General features: G+C 38.3%; 1 protein-coding gene across 2 annotated transcripts in view; it reads left to right on the top strand.

The window, feature by feature from the left end:
- FANCC (Fanconi anemia complementation group C) overlaps positions 1–27,674 on the top strand; it is a 325,125-nt gene that overhangs the window by 241,964 nt on the left and 55,487 nt on the right. The window lies entirely within an intron of this gene.

Here is a 27,674-nt window from a genome sequence, read left to right as displayed (position 1 = left end):
ACCATTTCAGATTATGGATATTTGAGGGAATACTTCACCAAAAGTTGAAAGTAGTGGGGTTTTTTAAAGGTTAGTTGCAATGTGGATTCTGAAATCATATACATGAGCTCTTCATACTATTACATTAAAACCCATTGGTCTATCTTGCACTTTTAATGGATTTTGTAGCTTCACATGGTTTATTTGGAAAATATTGGTTCATTAAGTTATGCAGATCTAACATTGACATATTTTCATTTTATACTATCAAAATTACATTCATTCACAACTAGTCTTATCAGGAATGTCTTCTAAGTGTTGGGAAGCTATAAAGCTCACATTGGTGAAAGCAAATTTTCTAAGATTCTAATTCCTGCTTAAAACTCAAATGTATCATTGGTTACAAATACCATCAGTTGTTTTCCTTAGTATGCTAAAGTCAGTTCTGTAATTTTGAAAAAGTATGTGCCAAGTATTCAAGTCTGAATAACCTTTCTTTGTCCGCCAGTCATTTTTCTCAAGTAAATTTATGAAAAAAGTGGCTAGTTGATCTTGCAGCTCAGCAAATTGCACAAGTGCTTTTCCTCTAGACATCATCATTTTTTGGTGTATAGCAGAAATGTTTTATGCATACTTTTCACCACACAGAATTTTTTAAAGTTAAAAGTGTCCTCAGGGGTAAAATTAAGAAAATTAATCTTTTATGTTAATACTTACTGTGAAATGCATTTTTATGTGAAACTGGCAGTGTTTTTACTGTATGTACAGACACGACTGAGTGACTTCACTTTCACTTTTCACTTTCATGCACTGGAGAAGGCAATGGCAACCCACTCCAGTGTTCTTGCCTGGAGAATCCCAGGGACGAGGGAGCCTGGTGGGCTGCCGTCTATGGGGTCACACAGAGTCGGACACGACTGAAGCGACTTAGCAGCAGCAGCAGCAGCAGTATCAAAGTGTACAGTGACTACTGTTGCTGCTCTGATTTGTGTTAGGTACAACGTTACTTGCTTTTTGTACTATGAATGCACATGTCAACTCAGTTGTTCTAGGAAAACCACGAGATACGAAATAGTTATTCAACACTTCAAGTATTTCTGAACCATATGTGTGTATTGCTAAGTTCATCTAAAAAAAAACTCCTGTTCTTAGTTAGTGCTAATATCAGGTGTATAGAAGCAACACAACTAGTTCAGCCACATCTAGAGATTCAGTTTTGAGGCAGAAGTACAGTTCTTGATGAAATATTAAATCAAATACACATTTGTATTATTTAATTCCTTTTTTTAAAGATTCTCAATGATTGGTCTTCAGTTCAGTTCAGTTCAGTCACTCAGTCGTGTCCGACTCTTTGCGACCCCATGAATCACAGCACGCCAGGCCTCCCTGTCCAGCACCAACTCCCGGAGTTCACTCAGACTCACATCCATCAAGTCGGTGATGCCATCCAGCCATCTCATCCTCTGTCGTCCCCTTCTCCTCCTGTCCCCAATCCCTCCCAGCATCAAAGTCTTTTCCAATGAGTCACCTCTTCGCATGAGGTGGCCAAAGTGCTGGAGTTTCAGCTTTAACATCATTCCTTCCAAAGAAAACCCAGGGCTGATCTCCTTCAGAATGGACTGGTTGGATCTGCGTGCAGTCCAAGGGACTCTCAAGAGTCTTCTCCAACACCACGGTTCTTAAGTTAGTGCTGCAATAAACTAGCACTATGATAGAGTTTGAGAGTATCCTAGTAAGACACAGGAAGATACATTTACCCTTTAGCACAATACTTTGGACTAGATGTCCTACTCTCATGAGTCAGAGAAATCTGTGGTGTTTTGATTTTGTCTTTTCCCCATGAAACAGCTGTGAAATGAAAGAAGAAATCTTTTAGTTCTCCTTTGTAAAGCAAATAATCCAGTTTCAATATAAGAAAATAGGAATAAAATTTATTTTTAAATAAAATATTATTAAATTATAAAATAAAATATGTTTTATTTATATAAAAATTTTAAATATGTAAAATATATATCTAAAATAATTTGGATACTATTTAGAAAATTTTTTTAAAAGATGTTTGGATTTATTACAAAGTAAGACAAAAATGCACTTGGCTTCTTTTTGTGTTTCCATGTAGACGCAAGAGAAAATATTGGTTTTTATTTATTTATTACATTTTATTTTCCCCCAACTTTATTGAGATATAAATGATACATAACATGGTATATTTTTTAAGATGTATGAATTAATTCTATACAGTTTTAAGTTGCAAATGACTACCACCATAGTGTTAGTTAACACCTCCCTCACATCACAGGATTGCCATTTCTTTTTTTTTCGTTGTGAGAATAATTTAAGATCTACTCTTAGCAACTTTCCAATATGCAGTTCAGTATTATTAACTATGTGCCACGCTGTGCTGTACTTAGTCGCTTAGTCATGTCTGACTCTGCAAACCCATGGACTGTAGCCCGCCAAGCTCCTCTGTCCATGGGGATTCTCCAGGTAAGAATCATGGAGTGGGTTGCCATGCCCTCCACCAGAGGATCTTCCCAACCCAGGGATCAGACCCAGGCCTCCTGCATTGCATGCAGATTCTTTACCATCTGAGCCACCAGGGAAGCCCATTATTAACTATAATCAGCATGATGTATTTTTAGATCCCCAGAGCTTATTCATCTTATAACTGGAAGTTTTAAGTACTTTTTGATCAACATCTTCCCATTTCTCCCACACCCCCAGTCTCTAGTAACCATTGTTCTAGTCTCTGTTTCTATGAGTTTATATTTTTTTAGATTCCACATAAAGTGATACCATATTTGTTTCTCTTTCTAACTTACTTCATTTAGCATAATGCCCTCAAGGTCTATCCATGTCATCACAGCCAAGGATTTCCTTCCTTCTCATGCCTGAATAATACCTGATTGTGTGTATATGTGTGTGTACAGATATAAATATAAATACCACATCTTTACTCACTCTTCTGTTGTTGTACACTTAGCTTGTTTTCACATCTTAGCTATTTTGAATATACATAATAAACATGGGAGAACAGATATCTTTTTGATACCTTGTTTTTATTCCCTTTGGATATATACCCAGAAGTGGGATTGCTAGATCATTGGATAGTTTTAGTTTTAATTTTTTGAGGAGCCTCCATACTGTTTTCCATAGTGTCTGCACCAATTTGTGTTCCCACCAATGTTACGGCCAAGGGTTCCCTTTTCTTCACATTCTCACCAACACTTGTTATCTTTTGTCTTTCTGATGATAGCCATCCTAATAGGTGTGGGGTGATATTTCACTGTGATTTTGATTTGCATTTCCCAAAAGATTAGTGTGGAGAAGGCAATGGCAACCCACTCCAGTACTCTTGCCTGGAAAACCCCATGGAGGGAGGAGTCTGGTGGGCTGCAGTCCATGAGATTGCTAAGAGTCGGACACAACTGAGCGACTTCACGTTCACTTTTCACTTTCATGCATTGGAGAAAGAAATGGCAACCCACTCCAGTGTTCTTGCCTGGAGAGTGCCAGGGATGGGGGAGCCTGGTGGGCTGCCATCTATGGGGTCGCACAGAGTCGAACACGACTGAAGCGACTTAGCAGCAGCAGCAGTGATTAGTGATATTGAGTACCTTTTCATTTACCAGTTGGGTATTTGCATATCTCCTTTGGAAAAATGTTTATTCATATGTTCTGCCTACTTTTCAATCAGATTGTTTCATTTTTTTTCCTATTGAGTTATATGAGTTCTTTATATATTTTGGATGTTTATTCATTATCAGACGTATACTTTGCAAATATTTTCTTCCTGTCTATTGGTTGCCTTTTCATTTTGTTGATAGTGTAGAAGATTTTTGCAGTATAGAAACTTCTTAGTTTGATATAGTTCCACTTAATCTATCTTTGCTTTTGTTGTCAAATCAAACAAGTCATTGCTCAGACTAATGTCATTTTGTCCTCTATTATATTTTCTTCTGGGAGTTTTACAGTTTTAGGTCTTGACATTCAATTCCTTAATCCATTTTGAAATGATTTTTGTGTTTAGTATAAGATAGGGGTCCAGTGTCTTTTTTTTTTTTTTTTTTGCATGTGGTTTATCCATTTTCCCAGTATCATTTATTGAAGCAACTGTTTTTTCCCTATTGTATATTCCTGGCCCTTCTGTCATAATTTAGTTGATTCATATATCTATGAGTTTGTTTTGGGGCTGTCTTTTCTGACTGAGGTGTATATACCAATGCCATACTGTTTTGAGTATTATAGCTTTGTAATATAGTTTACATGTACAGATGTGAGAGTTGGACTATAAAGAAAGCTGAGTGCAGAAAATTGTGCTTTTGGTGCTTTTGAACTGTGGTGTTGGAGAAGACTCTTGAGAGTCTCTTAGACTGCAGGAAGATCCAACCAGTGAATCCTAAAGGAAATCAGTCCTGAATATTCATTGGGAGGACTGATGCTGAAGCTGAAACTCCAATACTTTGGCTACCTGATGTGAAAAACTGACTTATTGGAAAAGACCCTGATGCTGGGAAAGATTGAAGGCAGGAGGAGAAGGGGACAACAGAGGATGAGATGGTTGGATGGCATCACTGACTCGATGGATGTGAGTCTGAGTAAGATCCAGGAGTTGGTGATGGACAGGGAAGCCTGGTGTGCTGCAGTCCTTGGGATCACAAAGAGTTGGACATAACTGAGTGACTGAACTGAACTGGTAATAGTTTGAAATCAGGAATTATGATATCTCCCCCTCTTCTTTCTCAAGACTGCTTTGATTATTCAGAGTTATGATTTCATATAAATTTTAGGATTGTTTTTTCTGTTTCTGTGAAAAATAACATTAGAATTTTGATAGGATTGCATTGAATCTATAGGTCACTTTGGGTAGTATAGACATTGTAACAATATTAATTCTTCTAATCCATGAAAACAGTGTGTATTTCCACTTAATTGTGTCTTCTTCACTTTCTTTCCTCAAAATCTTAATGGTTTGCAGTAAACAGATCATTAGCCTCTTTGGTTAAATTTATTCCTAGGTATTTTGGTCTTTTTGATGCAGTTGTAAATGTGAGTGTTTTATTTCTTTTTTTTAAAAGATAATTCATTGTTGGTGTTTAGAAATGCAATTGATTTTTGTATTGATTTTATATCCTACAACTTGACTGAATTTATTGATTAGCTGTAATTTTGTTTTTGTGTGTGTGAAGTTTTTATGGTGTGTTTGTGTATGTATGTGTATGTATGTCCTGTCATGTGCAAATAGAGACAGTTTTACTTCTCCTTTTTAGACTTAAATGCCTTTTACTTCTCTTTCTTGCCTAATTGCTCTGACTAGGTCTTCCAGTATCATGTTGAATAAAAATGGAAGAGTGGACATTCTTAGAGGAAAAATTTTCACTTTTTCATCATTGAATGGGATGTCAGCTATGTGTTTGTCATATATGGCCCTTACTATACTGAGCTATTTGCTTTCTGTACCTGTTTTGTTGAGAATTTTTATTGTAAATGGATGTTGAAATCAAATGTTTTTTCTGCATCTGTTGAGATACTTTTAAGATTTTTTTTTATCCTTCATTTTGTTAATGTGGTATACCACATTGATTGATTTGTGCCTAGTGAACTATCCTTGTATTCTAGGAATAAATCCCACTTGGTCATTAAATTGGGCCCCTCAACCTAATTCCAGTGTGTGTATGTATGTATGTTTGTATCTGTGTAGGCTTCCCCACAGCAGTAAGTAGTTCTATGACACTAGCAGGCTATTTGAGAATAAGCTCAATTCTGACGTTATCAGAGATAGCATCTGATTGCACAGGTAAAGGGGCCGGTTGCACAGGACTGCCTTCCACTTCAGATGCAATTATGAGGCAAGGTTGTTTCCTATGCTTCTACCTGACTTGTTACAAATTGGAGGTTCCCACAGCTCCTTCCTTGGGTTTGATTAATTTGCTAGAATGACTCACAACTCAAAGAAACATTTTATTTTCTAGATTACTGGTTTATTATAAAAGGATATAACTCAGAAACATCCAGATGGAAGAAATTTATACAGCAAGATATGGGGGAAAGGGCATAGAGCTTCTTTGCCCTTTCAAGGTGTGCCACTTTCCCCTGGTCTCCATGTGTTCACCAACCTAGAAGCTCTCCATATACCATCTTCTGGGGGTTTGATGGAGGCTTTGTTAATAGGCATGATTGATTAAACCTTTGGCTGTTGGCAAGTGTTCAACCTGCAGACCCTTCTTCCCTCCCTGGAGGTCAGGGAGATAGGACTGAAAATTCCAACCCTCTAGTAACATGGTTCGGAGAAGGTGATGGCACCCTACTCCAGTACTCTTGCCTGGAAAATCCCATGGACAGAGGAGCCTGGTAGGCTGTGGTCCATGGGGTCACAAAGAGTCAGACACGACTGAGCAACTTCCCTTTCACTTTTCACTTTCATGCATTGGAGAAGGAAATGGCAACCCACTCCAGTGTTCTTGCCTGGAGAATCCCAGGGACGGGAGAGCCTGGTGGACTGCCATCTGTGGGGTCACACAGAGTCAGACACGATGGAAGTGACTTAGCAGCAGTAACATGGTTGGTACTCATGGCAACCAGCCCCCACCCTTAAGTCTAAACGCCACCTCATTATATAACAAGAGATACCTTAATAACTATTTTCACTTAAGAAATTCCAAGGTTCTTAGGAGCTCTGTGTGAGAAATGTGGTTGAAGAGCAAATATATATTTCTTATTATAAATCACCATATCAGTCATAGTGTATAATCTTTTTAATGTATTGTTGAATTTGGTGTGCTAATATTTTATTGAGGACTTTTACATCAATATTTATCAGAGATATTGACCTAATTATCCTTTCTTGTGGTATTCTTGTCTGGTTTTGGTATCCGAGTAGTATGGCCATCATAAAATGAGTTTGGAAGTGTTATTATTATTATTATTATTATTATTATTATTGATTTTTTTGAAGACTTTGAGGAGGATTTATATTAGTCCTCTAAGTGTTTCGTAGAATTCACCTGTGAAACCATGTGGCTGTGTTGCAGAAAGAGAGACCCCTTTCAGGGTCTAAGAGTGGGCTCTTGTCCAACACTTGGAAATGAATTGTCCAAGGAGACACACATGCTGACGAAGCAAGAGACTTTATTGGGAGGGGGCACCCAGGCAGAGACCAGGAAGATAAGGAAACCCAGGAGGACTGCTCTGTCGCATAGCTCACCATCCTGAATTTTATGGTGATGGGTTAGTTTCTGAATTGTCTGACTTGGGGTCCTTCCTGGTGGCACACACATTGTTCAGCCAAAATGGATTCCAATGAGGAGGATTCTGGGAGGTCAGTAGGGCATGTGGCCTCTCCTTTTGATTTCCTGAATTCTTCTGGTTGGTCGTGCCTTGTTAGTTCCATGTTCCTGTTGTAAAATAACTCAGGCAGGTGTTTACTGTGGTGCCTGGCCAAAGTGGGCGGTTTCAGTCAATGTATTTTCCCTAACAGCTGGGTTTTTCTTTGTTAGCAAATTATGATTACTGTCTCAATCTCTTTGCTAGTAATTGGTCTGTTCAGATTTTCTATTTCTTCATGATTCAATATTGTTAAGTTGTATGTTTATAGGAATTTATCCATTTCTTCTGGGTTGTCCAATTTGTTAATATATAATTTTCATAGTAGTCTCTCTCAATCTTTTATATTTATGTGGTATCATTTTTAATATGTTTCCTCTTTAATTTATAATTTTATTTATTGGAGATTAAGTCTCCTCCTTTTCTCTCTCTCTCTCTCTCTCTCTCTCTCTCTTTAGTTAGTTTAGCTTATCGGTTTGTTCTTTCATGGATTGTATCTTTATTTTTTTTTAATCTGTTAAGGTCATCACCATTGCCAAACTCAATTATCTGGGTTTTCTTCTGGGCTACATAGTTTTGTGCTTTATATTTAGACTTAGAATACATTTTCAGTTAATTTTTGTGAGGGATGTATGGTCTATGTTTAGAATTGGATTTTTTGCCTGTGGACGTCCAGTTATTCCAGCACCATATGTAGAAAAGACAATCTTTACTGCATTATCTTTGCTCCTTTGTCAAAAGTCAAATGACTGTATTTAAGTCTATTTCCAGGAGCTTCCCAGATGGTGCTAGTGGTAAAGAATCTACCTGCCAATGCAGGAGACATAAGAGATGAGGGTTCAATCCCTGGGTTGGGAAGATTCCCTGGAGGAGAGCATGGCAACTCACTCCAATATTCTTGCCTGGAGAATCCCATGGACATAGAAGCCTGGCGGGCTACAGTCCATAGGGTTGCAAAGAGCCGGACATGATTGAAGTGACTTAACACGCATGCTGGTCTATTTCTGGTCTCTCTTATCTGTTGCATTGATCTATTTATCAATATCACACTGTATTGATTACTGTTGCTTTGTAGTAAATCTTAAAGTCAGGTAGTGTCAGTCCTCCAGCTTTGTTCTTCTCCTTTAATATTGTGTTGGCTATTCTGGGTCTTTGCCGTCTCCATATAAACTTTTAAACCAGTTTCTTGATATCCACAAAATAACTTGTTGGCATTTTGATTGGGATTTCATTGAACCTATAAGTCAAATTGGGAAGAACTGACATCTTAACAATATTGAGTCTTCCTATCAATGACCATCCTCCATTAATTTAGTTCCTCTTTGATTTTGTTTATCAGAGTTTTACAATTTTTCTAATCTAGATCTTGTACATATTTTGTAAGATTTATACATAATTATTTAATTTGGTAAGTGATATCTTCTTTTTAATTTCAAAGTCCACTTGTTCACTGCTGGTATATAAGAAAATGATTGGCTTTGTAATTTTAACTTGTATCCTGCAACTTTGCTATAATTGTTTATTAGTTTCAATTTTTTGTCAGTTATTTTAGATTTTCTACACAGAAAGTAATTTAATCTTTGAACGAAGACAGTTTTATTTTTTCTTCCCAATCTGTATAGCTTTTATTTCCTTTTCTGTTCTTACTGAATTAGCTCGACTTTCTAGTATGAAGTCTGAAAAAATATGGTGCAAAGGGACGTCTTTGACTTGTACCTAATTTGAGTGGACAAGCTCCAAGTTTCTTACCATTATTATGATTATTAGTAGTAGAAGTTTTGTAAATATTCTTTATTATCTATGATCATATTGGTCTTTAAGGTTTCTATGCTTGTAATGTCTTGTCTGCTTTTAGTGTTAGTATAATTTTACCTCATAGTATGAGTTAGGAAGTATTTGCTTTGGCGTCTATCCTCCAAAAGAGATTGTAAAAAAAATGGTATAATTTTGTCCTTAAATGTATAGCAGAATTCATCAGTGAATTCGTCCAAGCCTGGTGCTTTCAATTTGTTTTAAAATATATAGGCCTACTCGTTTAGTTTACTTCTTCTTGTGCGAGTTTGGCGGATTGTATCTTTCAAGTATCTGTCTATTTCATTTAGGTTATCAAACTTGTCGGCATAAACTTGTTCAGTTGTTGTTGTTCAGTCACTCAGTCATGTCCAACTCTTTGCGACCCCATGGACTGCAACAGGCCGGGCTTCCGTGTCCTTCACCATCTCCTGGAGTTTGTTCAAACTCATGTCCATTGAGTCAGTGATACCATCCAACCATCTCATCCTCTGTCATCCTCTTCTCCTCCTGCACTCAGTCTTTCCCAGCATCCAGGTCTTTCCCAATGAATCAGCTCTATGCATCAGGTGGCCAAAGTATTAGAGCTATAGCTTCAGCATCCATCCTTCCAATGAATATTCAGGGTTTATTTCCTTTAGGATTGACTGATTTGATCTCCTTGCTATCCAAGGGACTCTAAAGAGCCTTCTCCAACACCACAGTTTAAAAGCATGAATTCTTCAGCACTCAGCTTTCTTTATGGTCCAACTCCCACATCCATACATGACTACTGAAAAAACCATAGTTTTGACTATATGGACCTTTGTTGGTCAAGTGATGTCCCTGCTTTTCACCACACTGTCTAGGTTTGTCATAGCTTTTCTTCCAAGCAACAGTTGGCTGTTAATTTCATGACTGCAGTCACCATCTGCAGTGATTTTGGAGCCCAAGAAAATAAAGTCTGTCACTGTTCCCATTTTTTCCCCATTTATTTGCCATGAAGTGATGGGACCAGATGCCATGATCTTAAAAACAAAAAACAAAAAACTTGTTCAGAGTACTCCTTTATTATCCTTTTGTGCCTGTAGGATCTGGAGTGATGTCTCCTCTTTCATTTCTGCTGACAGTAATTTGTTTCCTCTCTTTCTTAGTTAGCCTAGCTAGTTGATTTTATTGGTCTTTTTCCATGACCACCTTCTGGTTTCATTTTCTTTTATTGATTTTCTGTTTGCATTTTCATTTGATTTCAAGTCTAATTCTTACTTTCTCTTCTACTTACTTTGGATTGAATTTTCTCTTCTTTTTCTAGTTACCTGAGTTGGAAACTTGGATTATTTATCTTAGATATTTCTTTTTTCTAAATGTATATTTTTATAATATATTCAGTGCTACAGATTTCCCTCTAAGCACTGATTCACTGTATTCCACAAATTTTTGACAAGTTATGTTTTCATTTTCATTTAATTCAAAATAATTTTAAATTTCTTTGGAGATTTCTTCTCTGATTCATGTGTTTCTTAGAAATATGTCTGTAAATCTCCCCACAATTTCAGGTAAGCTTTTCAAGTAAGAAAAAGGAGATTTTCAAGTAAGCTTTCTGTTAATGATTTCTGATTTAATTCCATTGTGCTCTGAGGGTAGGCATTATATGATTTCTATTCTTTCATAATAAATTTGTTAAGGTATGTTTTATAGCCCAGAATATGGTCTGTCTTGGTGAATGTTCCATGTAAGCTTAAGGAGGGATGTTTTCTGCTGTGGTTGAATAAAGTAGTCTATAGACTCCTTTTATTTACTCCTTATGGTTTTTTTAAGTTCAGCCACATTCTTATAGATGTTCTGCCTGCTGGATCAGTGCATTTTATAGAGGGATGTTTAAAATCTCCAGGTATGATAGTGAATTCATCTATTTCTTTTTTACAGTTCAATTAGATTTTTCCCTTGAATAATTTGACACTCTGTTATTCAGTTCAGTTCAGTTACTTCGTTGTGTCCAACTCTTTGTGGGATCCCATGGACTGTAGCACGCCAGGCTTCCCTGTCCATTACCCAGCTACTGGAGCTAGTGCAAACTCATGTCCATCAAGTCAGTGATGCCATCCAATCACCTCATCCTCTGTCGTCCCCTTCTCCCACCTTGAATCTTTCCCAACATCAGGATCTTTTCCAAGGAGTCAGTTCTTCACATCAGGTGGCCAAAGTATTGGAGTTTCAGCTTCAGCATCAGTCCTTCCAATGTATATTCAGGCCTGATTTCCTTTAAGATTGACTGGTTTGATCTCCTGGCAGTCTAAGGGACCCTCAAGAGTCTTCTCCAACACCACAGTTCAAAAGCATTAATTCTTCATTGCTCAGCAGCTTTCTTTATGGTCCAACTCTCGCATCCATACATGACTACTGGAAAAACCGTAGCTTTGACTACTGGGAACTTTGTTGGCAAAGAAATGTCTCTGCTTTTTAATATGCTGTCTAGATTTGTCATAGCTTTTCTTCCAAGGAGCAAGCATCTTTTAATTTCATGGCTGCAGTCACCATCTGCAGTGATTTTGGAGCCCAAGAAAATAAAGTCTGTCACTGTTTCCATTGTTTCCCCATCTGTTTGCCATGAAGTGATGGAACAAGATGCCATGATCTTAGTTTTTTGAATGTTCAGTTTTAAGTCAGCTTTTTCACTGAAACTATGAGCCATGCCATGTACGGCCACCCAAGACAGATGGGTGGGTCATGGTGGAGAGTTCTGACAAAACTTGGTCCACTGGAGAAGGGAATGGCAAACCACTTCAGCGTTCTTGCCTTGAGAACCCCATGAACAGTATGAAAAGACAAAAAGATATTCCACTCTGTTGTGGCATATATGCAAGCTAAGGACTGTTATATCTTCTTGGAAAACTGAGCCCTTTATCATTATGTAATCAGCTTCTGTATTCCTGATAATTTTCCTTGCCTTAACGCCTGTTGTATTTGAAATTAACATAATTACTCCTGCTTTGTTTTAGTGTTAGCATGGCATATTTTTCTCTATCCGTGTAGGCTTTTAAATATATATATACATTTAAATTTTTTACTTTGGTTGTGCTGGGTCTTTATTGCTGCACATGGGCTCTCTATAGTTGTGATGAGCAGGGCCTTCTTACCCTAGTGGCTTGTCTTGTTACAGATGATGGGCCCTAGGGCATATGAGCTTCAGTAGTTGCAGTGTGTGGGCTCGGCAGTTGTGGCACAGGGGGCTTAGTTGACCCCTGGCATGTGGGATCTTCCCAGACAAGTTCTCAAACATGCGTCCCCTGAACTGCCAGGCAGATTCTTAACCAATGACCTGTCTGTTCCGTTTTCTTTTTGTCTGTGCTGGGTCTTTGTTGCTGTGTGGGCTTTCTCTAGTGGTAGTGGAAGGGGCTACTCTTTAGTTTAAGTGCGTAGCCTTCTCATTGTGATGGCTTCTCTTGTTTTGGATCACGGGCTCTAGGTGCTCAACCTTCAGTAGTTGCAGCACATGAGTGCAGTAATTGTGGCTCTCTGGCACGGGAGAGAGAGTACACGGGCTTCATTGCTGCGAGGCATGTGGGATCTTCCCAGATCAGGGATCGAATCTGTGTCTCCTGCATTAGCAGGTGGATTCTTTACCACTGAGCCACTATGGAAGCTCCCCATTTAGTTTTAATTATATGTATTTTTGTATTTAACATGGATTTCTTTTTTTAATTAATTTATTTTTTATTGAAGGATAATTGCTTTACAGAATTTTGTTGTTTTCTGTCGAACCTGAACATGAATCAGCCATATATCAGGGGTATACATATATCCCCTCCCTTTTGAACCTCCCTTGCATCTCCTTTCCTATCCCACCCTCTAGGTTGATACAGAGCCCCTGTTTGAGTTTCCTGAGCCATACAGCAAATTCCCGTTGGCTATCTATTTGTTTTACATATGGTATTCTAAGTTTCCATGTTACTCTTTCCATATGTCTCAGTTTCTCGTCCCCTCTCCCTGTGTCCATAAGTCTGTTCTCTATAACTGTTTCTCCATTAGTTCAGTTCCATTCAGTTCAATTCAGTTCAGTCGCTCAGTCATGTCTGACTGGTTGCGACCCCATGAATTGCAGCACACCAGGCCTCCCTGTCCATCAACAACTCCCTGAGTTCACTCAGACTCACGTCCATTGAGTCTGTGATGCCATCCAGCCATCTCATCCTCTGTCGTTCCCTTCTCCTCCTGCCCCCAATCCCTCCCAGCATCAGGATCTTTTCCAGTGAGTCAACTCTTCTCATGAGGTGGCCAAAGTACTGGAGTTTCAGCTTTAGCATCATTTCTTCCAAAGAACACACAGGACTGATCTCCTTTAGAATGGACTGGTTGGATCTCCTTGCAGTCCAAGGGACTCTCAAGAGTGTCTTCGAACACCACAGTTCAAAAGCATCTATTCTTCAGTGCTCAGCCTTCTTCACAATCCAACTCTCACATCCATACATGACTACTGGAAAAACCATAGCTTTGACTAGATGGACCTTTGTTGGCAAAGGAATGTCTCTGCTTTTGAATATGCTATCTAGGTTGATCATAACTTTCCTTCCAAGGAGTAAGCGTCTTTTAATTTCATGGCTGCAATCACCATCTGCAGTGATTTTGGAGCCTAAAAAAATAAAGTCTGACACTGTTTCCACTGTTTCCCCATCTATTTCCCATGAAGTGATGGGACCAGATGCCATGATCTTCATTTTCTGAATGTTGAGCTTTAAGCCAACTTTTTCACTCTCCTCTTTCACTTTCATTAAGAGGCTCTTTAGTTCCTTTTCACTTTCTGCCATAAGGGTGGTGTCATCTGCATATCTGAAGTTATTGATATTTCTCCCGGCAATCTTGATTCCAGCTTGTGTTTCTTCTAGTCCAGCATTTCTCATGATGTACTCTGCATGTAAGTTAAATAAGCAGGGTGACAATATACAGCCTTGACACACTCCTTTTCCTATTTGGAACCAGTCTGTTGTTCCATGTCCAGTTCTAACTGTTGCTTCCTGACCTGCATACAGATTTCTCAAGAGGCAGGTCAGGTGGTCTGGTATTCCCATCTCTCTCAGAATTTTCCACATTTTATTGTGACCCACACAGTCAAAGGCTTTGGCATAGTCAATAAAGCAGAAATAGATGTTTTTCTGGAACTCTCTTGCTTTTTCGATTTCTCTATTGCTGCCCTGTAAATAAATTCTTCAGTACGATTTTTCTAGATTCCATATATATGCATTAGAATACAATATTTATCTTTCTCTTTCTTACTTCACTCTGTGTAATAGGTTCTAGGTTCATCCACCTCATTAGAACTGACACATATGTGTTCCTTTTTATGGCTGAGTAATATTCCATTGTGTATATGTACCACAACTTCTTTATCCATTCATCTGTCAATGGAGATCTAGGTTGCTTCCATGTTCTGGCTATTGTAAATAGTGCTGCAGTGAACAATGGGATACATGTGTCTTTTTCAATTTTGGTTTCCTCGGGGTATATACCTAGTAGCGAGATTGCTGGGTCATATGGTGGTTTTATTCCTATTTTTTAAGGAATTTTCATACCCTCTTCCATAGTGCCTGTATCAGCTTATATTCGCACCAACAATGCAAGAGTATTCCCTTTTCTCCACACCCTTTCCAGTATTTATTGTTTGTAGACTTTTTGATGAGGGCCATTCTGACTAGTGTGAGGTGATATCTCATTGTAGTTTTGACTTCCTTTTCTCTAATAATGAGCAGTTTTGAGCATCTTTTCATGTGTTTGTTAGCCATCCATATGTCCTCTTTGGAGAAATGTCTGTTTAGGTCTTTTTCTCACTTTTTGATTGGGTTGTGTGTTTTTCTGGTATTGAGTTGTATGAGGTACTTATATATTTTGGAAATTAATCCTTTGTCAGTTGTTTCATTTGCTCTTATTTTCTCCCATTCTGAGGGTTGTCTTTTCACCTTGCTTATAGTTTCCTTTGCTGTGCAAAAGATTTTAAGGTTAATCAGGTCCCACTTGTTTACTTTTGTTTTTATTTCCAGTATTCTAGGAGGTGGGTCAGAGGATCTTGCTTTGATTTATGTCATCGAGTGTTGTGCCTATGTTTTCCTCTAAGAGTTTTATAGTTTCTGGTCTTATATTTAGGTCTTTAATCCATTTTTAGTTTATCTTTGTGTATGGTGTTAGAAAGTGTTTTAATTTCATTCTTTTATATGTAGCTGTCCAGTTTTCCCAGCACCATTTATTGAAGAGGCTGTCTTTGCCCCATTGTGTATTCTTGCCTCCTTTGTCATAAATAAGGTATGCATAGGTGCATGGGTTTATTTCTGGTCTTTCAATCTTGTTGTATTGATCTATATTTCTGGTTTTGTGCCAGTACCATACTGTCTTGATGACTGTAGCTTTGTAGTATAATCTGAAGTCAAGAAGGTTGATTCCTCCAGCTCCATTCTTCTTTCTTAAGACTGCTTTGGCTATTCAGGGTCTTTTGTGTTTCTATGTGAATTGTGAAATTTTTTGATCTAGTTCTGTGAAAAATGCCATTGGTAATTTGATAGGGATCACACTGAATCTGTAGATTATGTTTGGTAGTATATTTATTTTCACAGTATTAATTCTTCCTACCCATGAACATGGAATATTTCTCCATCTGTTTATGGCATCTTTGATTTCTTTCATTTGTGTCTTACAATTTTCTGTGTAGTTCTTTTGTCTCCTTAGGTAAGTTTATTCCTAGATATTTTATTCTGTTTTTGCAATGGTGAAAGGGATTGATTCCTTAATTTCTCTTCCTGATTTTTCACTATTAGTATATAGAAATCCAAGTGATTTCTGTGTATTGACTTTGTTTCCTGAAACTTTGCTAAATTCTCTAATTAGCTCTAGTAATATTCTGATACTATCTTTAGGGTTTTCTATATACAGTATCATGTCATCTGCAAATGGAAAGCTTTACTTCTTCTTTTCCAATCTGGATTCCTTTTATTTCTTTTTCTTCTCTGATTGTTGTAGCTAGGAATTCCAGAACTGTATTGAATAATAGTAATAAAAGAGGATACCCTTGTCTTCTTCCTGATCTTAGGGGGAATGCTTTCTGTTTTTCACTGTTGAGAATAATGTTTGCTGTAGGCTTATCATATCTTGCCTTTACTATGTTGAGGTAGGTTCCTTCTATGCCCATTTTTTTTAAAGAATTTTAATCATAAATGGGTGTCAAATTTTGTCAAAGGCCTTTTCTGCATCTATTGAGATTATCATATGGTTTTTATCTTTCAATTTTTTAATATGATATATCACATTGATTGATTTGTGTATACTGAAGAATCCTTGCATCGCTGGAATAAACCCAGCTTGATCATGTTGTATGAGCTTTTTGATGTGTTACTGAATTCTGTTTACTAAAATTTTGTTGAGGATTTTTGCATCTATGTTCATCAGTGCTGTTGGCCTGTAGTTTTCTTTTTTGCGTTGTCTTTGTCTGGTTCAGGTATCAGGGTGATGGTAGCCTTGTAGAATGAGTTTGGAAGTGTTCCTCCCTCTGCAATTTTTTGAAAAAGTTTTAGAAGGATAGGCATTAGCTTTTCTCTGAGTGTTTGATAGAATTCTCCTGTAAAGCCATCTGGTTCTGGACTTTTGTTTTTTGGGAGATTTTTTATCACAAGTTCAATTTCAGTGCTTGTAACTGGGTTGTTCATAATTTCTGTTTCTTCCTGGTTCAGTCTTGGAAGATTGAACTTTTCTAAGAATCTGTCCATTTCCTCCAGATTATCCATTTTATTGCTATATAGTTGTTCATGATAGTCTCTTATAATCCTTTGTATTTCTGCATTGTCTTTTGTAAGCTCTCCTTTTTCATTTCTTATTTTGTTGATTTAATTCTTCTCTCTTTTTTTCTTGACGAGTCTGGACAAAGGTTTGCCAATTTTATCTTCTCAAAGAACCAGCTTTTAGTTTTATTAATCTTTACTATTGTTTATTTCATTTCTTTCTACTTATTTTGGGGGGTGTTTTGTTCTTCTTTTTCCATTTGTTTTTGGTGTAAAGTTACATTGTATTTGACGTTTTTCTTCTTTCTTGAGGTAGGATTGTATTGCTATAAACTTTCCCCTTAGAACTGCTTTTCCTGCATCCCATAGGTTTTGAGTTGTGTTTTCATTGTCATTTATTTCTAGAAATTTTTTTATTTCCCTTTTGATTTCTTCAGTAACCTATTGGTTATTTAGAAACGCATTGTTTAATCTCCATGTGTGCGTGTTTTTTAGGTTTTTTTCCTTGTAATTGATATCTAGTCTCATAGCATTGTGATCAGAGAAGATGCTTGATACAATTTCAATTTTCTTAAATTTACTGAGGTTTGATTTGTGACCCAAGATGTAGTCTATCCTGGAGAATATTCCATGTACACTTGAGAAGAAGGTGTATTCTGCATTTGGAAGGAATGTCAGGAAGATATCAGTGAGATCCATCTCATCTAATGTATCATTTAAGACTTGTATTTCCTTATTAATTTTGTTTTCATGATCTGTCCATTAGTGTGAGTGGGGTGTTAAAGTCTACTATTATTGTGTTACTGTCAATTTCTCCTTTTATGGCGTGTTACTGTCAATTTCTCCCTTAGTGTTTGTTTTATGTATTGAGGTGTTCCTATGTTGGGTGCATAGATATTTATAATTGTTGTGTCTTCCTCTTGGATTGATCCTTTGATCATTATGTAGTGTCCTTCCTTATCTCTTGTAATATTCTTTATTTTAAAGTCTATTTTGTCTGATATGAGGATTGCTACTCCAGCTTTCTTTTGCTTTCCATTTGCATGGAGTATATTTTTCCATCATCTCACTTTCAGTCTATATGTGTCTTTAGGTCAGAAGTGAGTTTCCTATAGACAGCATATATATGGGTCTTGTTTTTGTATCCATTCAGCCAGTCTGTGTCTTTTGGTTGAAGCATTTAATCTGTTTACATTTAAAGTAATTATTTATATATATGTTTCTGTGGCCATTTTCTTAATTGTTTGGGTTTGATTTTGTATATCTTTTTCTTCTCTTGTATTTCTTGACTATATAAGTCCCTTTAACATTTATTGTAAAGGTGGTTTGGTGGTACTGAAGTCTGTTAACTGTTGCTTGTCTGGAAAGCTTTTTATTTCTCCATCAATTTTGAATGAGATCCTTGCCGGGTACAATAATCTTGCTTGTAGATTTTTCCCTTTCAGTACTTATATATGTCCTGCCATTCCCTTCTGGCCTGCAGAGTTTCTGCTGAAAGATCAGTTGTTAAGCTTATGGGTTTCCCTTGTATGTTACTTGTTGCTTCTCCCTTGCTGCTTTTAATATTCTTTCTTTGTGTTTAGTCTTTGTTAGTTTGATTAGTATGTGTCTTGGTGTGTTTCTCCTTGGGTTTATCCTGTACATGACTGTCTGTGCCTCTTGAACTTGATTGACTATTTCCTTTTCCATGTTAGGGAAATTTTCAACTATAATCTCTTCAAAATTTTTCTCATTCCCTTTTTTTTCTGTTCTTCTTCTGGGACCCCTATAATTCGAATATTTGTGCATTTGATATTGTCCCAGAGGTCTCTGAGACTGACTTCAATTCTTTTCATTCTTTTTACTTTATTCTGCTCTTCAGAAACTATTTCCACCATTTTACCTTCCAGCTCACTGATTCTTTCTTTTGCTTCAGATATTCTGCTATTGATTCCTTCCAGAGTATTTTTAATTTCAGTATTGTGTTGTTTATCCCTGTTTGTTTATTCTTTTATTCTTCTAGGTCTTTATTAATTGATTCTTGCATATTCTCCATTCTGTTTTCAAGGTTTTTGATCATCTTTACTATCATTATTCTGAATTCTTTTTCAGGTAGTTTGCCTATTTCCTCTTCATTTATTTGGACTTCTGTGTTTCTAGTTTGTTCCTTCATTTGTGTAGTATTTCTCTGCTTTTTCATTATTCTTTTTAACTTATTGTGTTTGAGATCTCCTTTTCCCAGGCTTCAAGGTTGAATTCTTTCTTCATTTTGGTTTCTGCCCTCCTAATGTTGGTCCCTTGTTTCATGTAAGCTTCATATAGGGTGAGATTTGTACTGAATTTTTTTGTTGTTTTTCCTCTGATGGGCAAGGCTGAGTGAGTTGGTAATCCTGTCTGCTGATGATTGGGTTTGTATTTTTGTTTTGTTTGTTGTTTAGATGAGGCATCCTGCACAGGCTGCTACTTACTGGTGGTTGGGTGATGCTGGGTCTTGTATTCAAGTGGTTTCCTTTGTGTGAGTTCTCACTATATGATAAACCCTAGGATTAGTTCTCTGGTAGTCTTAGGGTCTTGAACTCAGTGCTCCACTCAAAAGGCTGAGTTTAATCTCTGGTCAGGAACAAAGATTCCATAAGTGGTTTGTTGTGGCATAAAGTGAGATTAAAACAAATACCCAAAAATGAGAAACCAAAGATGAACACCACATAAATGGCCGTTACAAAATCAAGCAAATAATAACTAAAATAGTGGAATATACACATATACATATACACCCATAAGTAAAATCAAAACAGTCCAACAACAAAAAAAGTACGATCGATTGACCCGGCAAACAAAGGAAACCAAAAATTATATCTACCAGTTAAGAACAAAACTAACTAAAGCACAAACTAGAAAACAAAACTAAAGCAAGATGCCAAGTGGGGAAGAAAGCAATGAAACTAAAATTAACAAATGTTGAGAGGAAAGAAAGAAAAGAAAGCAAGAATAGATATGCAAAGTTAAATAGAGGTAGATAAATAAGGTTTATATACATTAAAGATTATCTGTAAAGGGAAAAGTAAATGAAGGAATCAATGTAGAAAAATAATAATAGGTTTTAAAAAATTGAAAATTAAAATTTAAAAAAAGGAAGAAGAAAGAAAAATAAACTCCAAAAAACTGCAGAAGTCCAACATAGAGGCAGAAGTTTATAACAACAGTGAAAAGTATGAATGAAAAAAAAACTCAAAAGCTTAATTAGATTTCATAGTGCCAATAAAATCGACAACTACAATAGAGGGAGGGAGGAAAAAAAAAAGAAAAAATCCAAAAGAATGTACAGAACAAGTCAAAACATAAGAATAACAAATGTTTTTCTTGAGTCACTGCTGTCAGAGTCCTTTTCCTCGCTGGGAGTCACAGTTGCCCTTACCTTTCTAGGGTGCCCTCTGACACTGTGCTGGTCTCTGGACCTGCTGTGGGGGCAGCTCAGATGCTACTCTGGCCCTACTCCTGTGTGTTCTTGCCTCCAGTGTCCACAGCTATTAGATCTAGTGCATTTTCTTTTGTGGGAGCTCTTAATGTCCTTTTATATATTCCATAGACACAGAGTCTGCCTAGTTGATTGTGTGGGTTTAATCTGTAGCTTATACAGCTGGTGGGAAGGTTTTGGATTTTCTTCCTTAGCCACACTGTGCCTTGATTTCAGTTGTGGTTTTATTTCCATCTTTGCATGTGGGTCATCCACTGGGGTTTGCTCCTGAGGCTGCCCTGGAGGACTTGGGTCTGCCCCAGTGAGGGCCAGGTATGCAGATGGTGCAGCTGCTTGGGTCTCAGGAGTTCTAGCAGCACCAGATATTCAGGGGAGTTGGCGGCTAGGGGAGCAGGAAATATAGTGCTCTAGAAGGGTATGGCAACCAGTATTGGCCAATACACTCCAGTATTCTTGCCTGGAGAACCCCACCTGACAGAGAAGCCTGGCAGGCCACAGTCCGCAGTGTCGCAAAGAGTTGGACATGACCGAAGTGACCCTGCATGCATAGATGCAATACTTTTTTTTGCCTGAGGCAGCTCTGCTCCAGTGAGGGTTGAGCATGAATGTGGCACAGCTGCTTGGGTTGCAGGGACCCTGGCGGCACCAAGTGTGCAGAGGCACGAACTGCCTCTGCCAAAAGGAATTATGGCCCTATCGGAGTCTTTTTTTGAGCCTCTTGTTGCTGGCGATCAGAAGGCCTCTTTGGCTAGTCTTTCTCCATAGCTCCACCCATTCAAGCACTTAGAGGGATCCCTTGCCTGGGGTCCTTCTCTGTTGTTCAGGGCATCAGGCACATAAAGAGGGCCTCCCTGGCTGGGGTCCTACTCTGTAGATCGGTGCATCGGGCTCTTAAAGGGGCACCCTGGGTGGAGTCCTACTCTGTAGTTCAGTACAGTCAGGTGTCAGGTGTTTGATGGGCCGGCCTCTCTACTGTTCAGTTGCTGATGCTGGAGTGTGGGAAGAGAGAGGCTATGGTGATGGCTCCACTCCTGTGTGTGACTCAGCAGTATTGTCTTGCTTCCATGGCTGCCAGGCTTTCCTCCACAGGCATTTCCCACCACGATCTCCTCCCTCACATGTCCTCTATCTGTCTCTCTGCAGTCAACAGCAGCCCTCGCTCTGGGATTGCTCCACAATCCCTAAACTCCAGCTCCCAGCTGCTGCACCTTCTAGGGGACCTGCGTCCCTGTCCTGGGTATGTCTGGGGCTGCAGCAAGGACTGTCTGATTCTCGTTCCATTTAGGCTGCAACCGATCAGCTGTTTCACTCTCAGCCTTAAATGTTTCTCCTCTGACTCAGACAGTTGCCCCAATGTAGGGATCAGACCCCTGCTTCAGTTCCCCCACCCGCCAAGGGCAGGTGCAGTCCTACTAACACTCCTGTTTCCCCCGACTAGTTCCTTCATTCTGCCGAGTTTTGTGTGGTTCTATATATTCTTTTCTGCTGGTCAGGTATTCATGTCCCCTCTCAACTGATGTTCTAGTGCACTTCTGTGTCTGAAGGTGTATTCCTGATGTATCTGTGGAGAGAGATGTACTCCACGTCCACCTATTCCTCCGCCATCTTTTTCTCCTCCTCTAACATGGATTTCTTGTAGACAAGCTATAATTAGTCTTGTTTTGATATAGTCTGTCAGTGTCAATCTTTATTTGGTGCATTTAGACCATTGAGGTTCAAAGTCCTTATTGTTATAGTTGGACTAGTATCTATTATATTTATTACTGCTTTATATTTGTTGTCCTTGTGATTTTTTCCTCTTTTGTCTTTCACCCTTTTTCTGCCTTTGGTGGCTCTAATTGAGCATTTTATCTCATTTTATCTCCTTTCTTAGCATAGTTGTTACACTTCTTTTCTTACCTGCTTTAGTGATTTCCCTAGAGTTTACAATATACGTCAACAGTTAATTCAAATCCACTTCATCAATTCACTTTTTGAACTTTACAGTGCGGAACACAAGCTGACTAAGTACCTTATAACAGAGTAATCCTAATTCCTCCTTCTTGTCCCTTAGATCATTGCTATCATTCATATCACATGTATGTGAATAAACATCAGCACATATGAATATACATACACATATGAACATATGTAATTGAATACAGTGTTCATATTATTATTATTGAACAAAGTGTCATCTGTTACATCAATTAGGAACAGGAAAAATAAAAGCTTTTATTTTGGTTTCAGTTATTCCTTCTTCAATTCTCTTCATGTAGTTCTGAGTTTCTTACCTTTATCATTTTCTTCCTCTCTAAAGATCTTCTTTCAACATTTCTTATAAAGAAGCTCTATTGGCAACAGTTCAGTTCAGTCGCTCAGTCGTGTCCGACTCTTTGCGACCCCATGAATGGCAGCACGCCAGGCCTCCCTGTCCAGCACCAACTCCCGGAGTTCACTCAGACTCACGTCCATCGAGTCTGTGATGCCATCCAGCCATCTCATCCTCTGTCGTCCCCTTCTCCTCCTGCCCCCAGTCCCTCCCAGCATCAAAGTCTTTTCCAATGAGTCAACTCTTCGCATGAGGTGGCCAAAGTACCAGAGTTTCAGCTTCAGCATCATTCCCTCCAAAGAAATCCCAGGGTTGATTTCCTTCAGAATGGACTGGTTGGATCTCCTTGCAATCCCAGGGACTCTCAAGAGTCTTCTCCAACACCACAGTTCAAAAGCATCAATTCTTCAGCGCTCAGCTTTCTTCACAGTCCAACTCTCACATCCATACATGACCACAGGAAAAACCATAGCCTTGACTAGACAGACCTTAGTCGGCAAAGTAATGTCTCTGCTTTTGAATATGCTATCTAGGTTGGTCATAACTTTTCTTCCAAGGAATACGCGTCTTTTAATTTCATGGCTGTAGTCATCATCTGCAGTGATTTTGGAACCCAAAAATATAAAGTCTGCCACTGTTTCTACTGTTTCCCCATCTATTTCCCATGAAGTGATGGGACCATATGCCATGATCTTCATTTTCTGAATGTTGAGCTTTAAGCCAACTTTTTCACTTCTCCACTTTGACTTTCATCAAGAGGCTTTTTAGTTCCTCCTCAGTTTCTGCCATAAAGGTGGTGTCGTCTGCATGGACTCCTTTTCTTATTTGGAACCAGTCTGTTGTTCCATGTCCAGTTCTAGCTGTTGCTTCCTGACCTGCATAGAGGTTTCTCAAGAGGCAGGTCAGGTGGTCTGGTATTCCCATCTCTTTCAGAATTTCCCACAGTTTATTGTGATCCACACAGTCAAAGGCTTTGGCATAGTCAATAAAGCAGAAATAGATGTTTTTCTGGAACTCTCTTGCCTTTTCCATGATCCAGTGGATGTTGGCAAGTTGATCTCTGGTTCCTCTGCCTTTTCTAAAACCAGCTGGAACATCAGGGAGTTCACGGTTCACGTATTGCTGAAGCCTGGCTTGGAGAATTTTGAGCATTACTTTACTAGCGTGTGAGATGAGTGCAATTGTGCAGTAGTTTGAGCATTCTTTGGCATTGCCTTTCTTTGGGATTGGAATGAAAACTGACCTTTTCCAGTCCTGTGGCCACTGCTGAGTTTTCCAAATTTGCTGGCATATTGAGTGCAGCACTTTCACAGCATCATCTTTCAGGATTTGAAAGAGCTCAACTGGAATTCTATCACCTCCACTAGCTTTGTTCGTAGTGATGCTTTCTAAGGCCCACTTGACTGCACATTCCAGGATGTCTAGCTTGTCTTAATTTTCATTGTCTAAAAAAGCATTTATTTCTTTTCCACTTCTGAAGGATAATTTCAGAGTATAGAATTTTAGATGGTCGATTTTTTATCTTAACATTTGAATATTTTATTTTATTCTCTTCTTGCTTGCATGTTTTCTGAGAATTTGGATATAATCTTATCTTTGTTCCTCTATAGGTAAGATATTTTCTCCCCTCTGGCTTCTTTCAGAATTTTTCTTTAATTTTTTGGGGGGGTAGTTTGACAATGATATGCCTGTATGTAGGGTTTTGGTATTAATCCTGCATGTGTTCTTTGAGCTTCCTGGAAGTGTGATTTGGTTTCTGACGTTAATTTGGGAAAATTCTCATTATTGTTTCAAATGCCCCTTCTGTTCCTTTCTCTCTTTCTTCTTCTGTTAGACCCATTACACATACGTTATACCATTTGTAGCTGTGCTATATCCCTTGGAAATTTTTTTTTTCGGTTTTGTCATCCTTTCTTTTCAGTTTTCAAGGTATCCATTCATATATCCTCTAGATCAGAGATTGTTTTCTCACCAAATCTACTAATAAGCTTATCAAAGGCACTCTTCGTTTCTATACAGCGTTTTTCATCTCTGTTTCTTTTTGGTTCTTTCTTAGGATTTCCAGCTCTCTGCTTACGTTACCCATCTGTTCTTGCTTGTTTGTCTACTTTACCCGTTAGAACAGTGGTCCCCAGCCTTTTTGGCACCAGGGACAGGTTTCATGGAAGACAGTTTTTCCATGGACTTGGGCATGGGGTGGTGGTTTGGGTATGGTTCAAGCCCATTACATTTATTGTGCACTTTATTTCTATTATTATTATATCATCTCTACCTCAGATCATCAGGCATTAGATCTTGGGGGTTAGGGACCCAAGCATTAGACCCTTAGCATATTAATTATTATTGTTTTTCATTTTCAGCTGGATAATTCCAACATCTCTGCCATGTCTGGTTCTGATTCTGTCTCTTCAATTTTTTTTTTCTCTTTTCTTTATGTTTAGTAACTTTTTTCTTAATAGCTGGACAAGATGTGTACTAAGTAACAGGAACTGCTGTAAATGAGCTATTTGTAATGTAGCAGTGAGAGGTGAAGGGAGGGAAAGTGTTCTGTAGTCTTATGATTAGATCTCAGTCTTCTAGTGAGCCTGTGCTTCTGCACTGTGACCTTTATACGTTTCTCTCAGTTTTTTCTTCCTCTTAGGTGAGATAAGGTGCTTTGAGCTGTCTAAAAGTGATTATTTCCTTTCTCCCTAATCAGTTAGGCTCTTATATACCAGCAGGTTCAGTTTTAGTTCAGTTCAGTCACTCAGTCGTGTCCGACTCTTCACGACCTCATGGACTGCAGCATGCCAGGCCTCCCTGTCCATCACCAACTGCCAGAGTCTACCCAAACTCATGTCCATTGAGTCAGTGATGCCATCCGACCATGTCATCTGCATCAGGGTCTTTTCCAATGAGTCAGTTCTTCGCATCAGGTGGCCAAAGTATTGAAATTTCAGTTTCAGCATCAGTCCTTCCATTGAATATTCAGGACTGATTTCCTTTAGGATGGACTGGTTGGATCTCCTTGCAGTCCAAGGAACTCTCAAGAATCTTTTCTAATACCACAGTTCAAAAGCAGCTATTCTTCAGTGCTCAGCTTTCTTTATAGTCCAACTCTCACATCCATACATGACTACTGGAAAAACCATAGCTTTGACTAGATGGACCTTTGTTGACAAAGTAATGTCTCTGCTTTTTAATATGCTCTCTAGGTTGGTCGTAACTTTTCTTCCAAGGAGCCAAGTATCTTTTAATTTCATGGCTGCAGTCACCATCTGCAGTGATTTTAAAGCCCAAGAAAATAGTCTGTCACTGTTTCCACTGTTTACCCATCTATTTCCCATGAAGGGATGGGACCAGATGCCATGATCTTCATTTTCTGAATGTTGAGTTTTAAGCCAACTTTTTCACTCTTCTCTTTCACTTCCATCAAGAGGCTCTTTAGTTCTTCACTTTCTGCCATAAGGGTGGTGTCATCTGCATATCTGAGGTTATTGATTTTTCTCCCAGCAGATTAGACTCTGGTTAACTAGTTTCCCATGAGGTCAGGCCTTGTTAAGAAAACAGAGAGCTTTGTTGAATTTAAAAATGATTCCCTTTCCCCTCTTCCTGCCTAAAGCAGCGGTGGCTTCTTCACTGATATTTACCATGTGAACCTGGTGGGAACTCCTAGAGGTAAACCTCACAGTATCGTGGGGATCCTTTATGCCTGAGTCCCCCTGGAGTTTTTAACTATCATAGTTGTTCACACTGACCCTCCAGCCATTCACTAATTCTATTTCAGGTTTTCCTGCCCAGCACTGCTGCCTGTGGTTGTTTCTGCTTGTGGTTCTCTGCTCCACTCAGCCATGATTCCCTGTATTCATTTATCTGTTATCTCCAATCTTGGGGACCAAGGTTTACCCTGTGTCCTCCCTTCTCTTAAGGATGCAAGAAGAGATTTTGATTTTCCAGTCTGTTCTGCTTTTTACTTTTGTTAAGACAAAGTGATGACTTCCAAGCTCCTTAAACGCAGAATGGGAAACCGAAAGTCTCTATATGGTGCATTTTTAAAAATCGTTAGCTACAATGCTATTATTATATCTTAAAATTGACACTGATTCCTGATCATCACCACATGTTTAGGCAAAAAACAAATTCTCCAGTTTGGTTTTTTGGAATTAAGAGTCCATAGTCCATACATTGCATTTGCTTGATAGGTTCACAAATCTCTTTCAATCTGTAGGTTCTTTTTGTTTTGCAAATTATTTGTTGAAGTAATTTTGTTGGTCTTCCCCACTCTCAGGTTACAGCACATTCTACCATCTTGAATGTGATAAAGGGTGCAGTCACCCCCTCAACCCTCCACTGACTTAAGATGCTCCCTTGATCAAATACAGTCTTCTCTCAATCAGTCATCTCTCAGTACACACATGGGATTAACTTCAGGACTCCACTAGATGCTCAAGTCTCTTAATATAAGTGGCAGAGCACAGTTGGTAGTAGAGTTAGCCCTTCTTATCCATGGATTGAATGGTACTTAATTTCTGTATGCATGTAAGCCTGTTTTATTATTTATTTTTAATTTTTTATTTTTTTTAATTTTTAAAATCTTTAATTCTTACATGTGTTCCCAAACATGAACCCCCCTCCCACCTCCCTCCCCACAACATCTCTCTGGGTCATCCCCATGCGCCAGCCCCAAGCAAGCTGCACCCTACGTCAGACATGGACTGGAGATTCAATTCTTACATGACTGTTTTATTATTTTATCTTCTGTTTCTTGGGCCTACAGTATATTCATGCTTCAGTACCATTTTGTTTTAATAACAGAATCTTTCAATTATGCTTAATACAAAGTAGGGCTATTTCCCACTCATTTCTCTTGTTTTTCTGGGAATTCTTCTTTTGTTAACTCATTTATGTACTTATTTATTTGTTAGGCTGTAGTAAGTGCATCTTCTTCCCATTTTCAAATTGATTTATTACATTTGGAAAATGAATAACCTCAAAGCTGCTATCATTCTTTCAGAGGAAGTAATTACCAATAGACTATTTATTGTTTTTCATGTATAATTCTTTAAAAAGTTATAGTCTATATTTTAATTTCATTTTTTAA

Source organism: Capra hircus, chromosome 8 (genome assembly GCF_001704415.2).
Source record: "Capra hircus breed San Clemente chromosome 8, ASM170441v1, whole genome shotgun sequence".
Classification (NCBI taxonomy): Eukaryota; Metazoa; Chordata; class Mammalia; order Artiodactyla; family Bovidae; genus Capra; species Capra hircus.
This window is presented reverse-complemented; position numbering and strand designations above follow the sequence as displayed.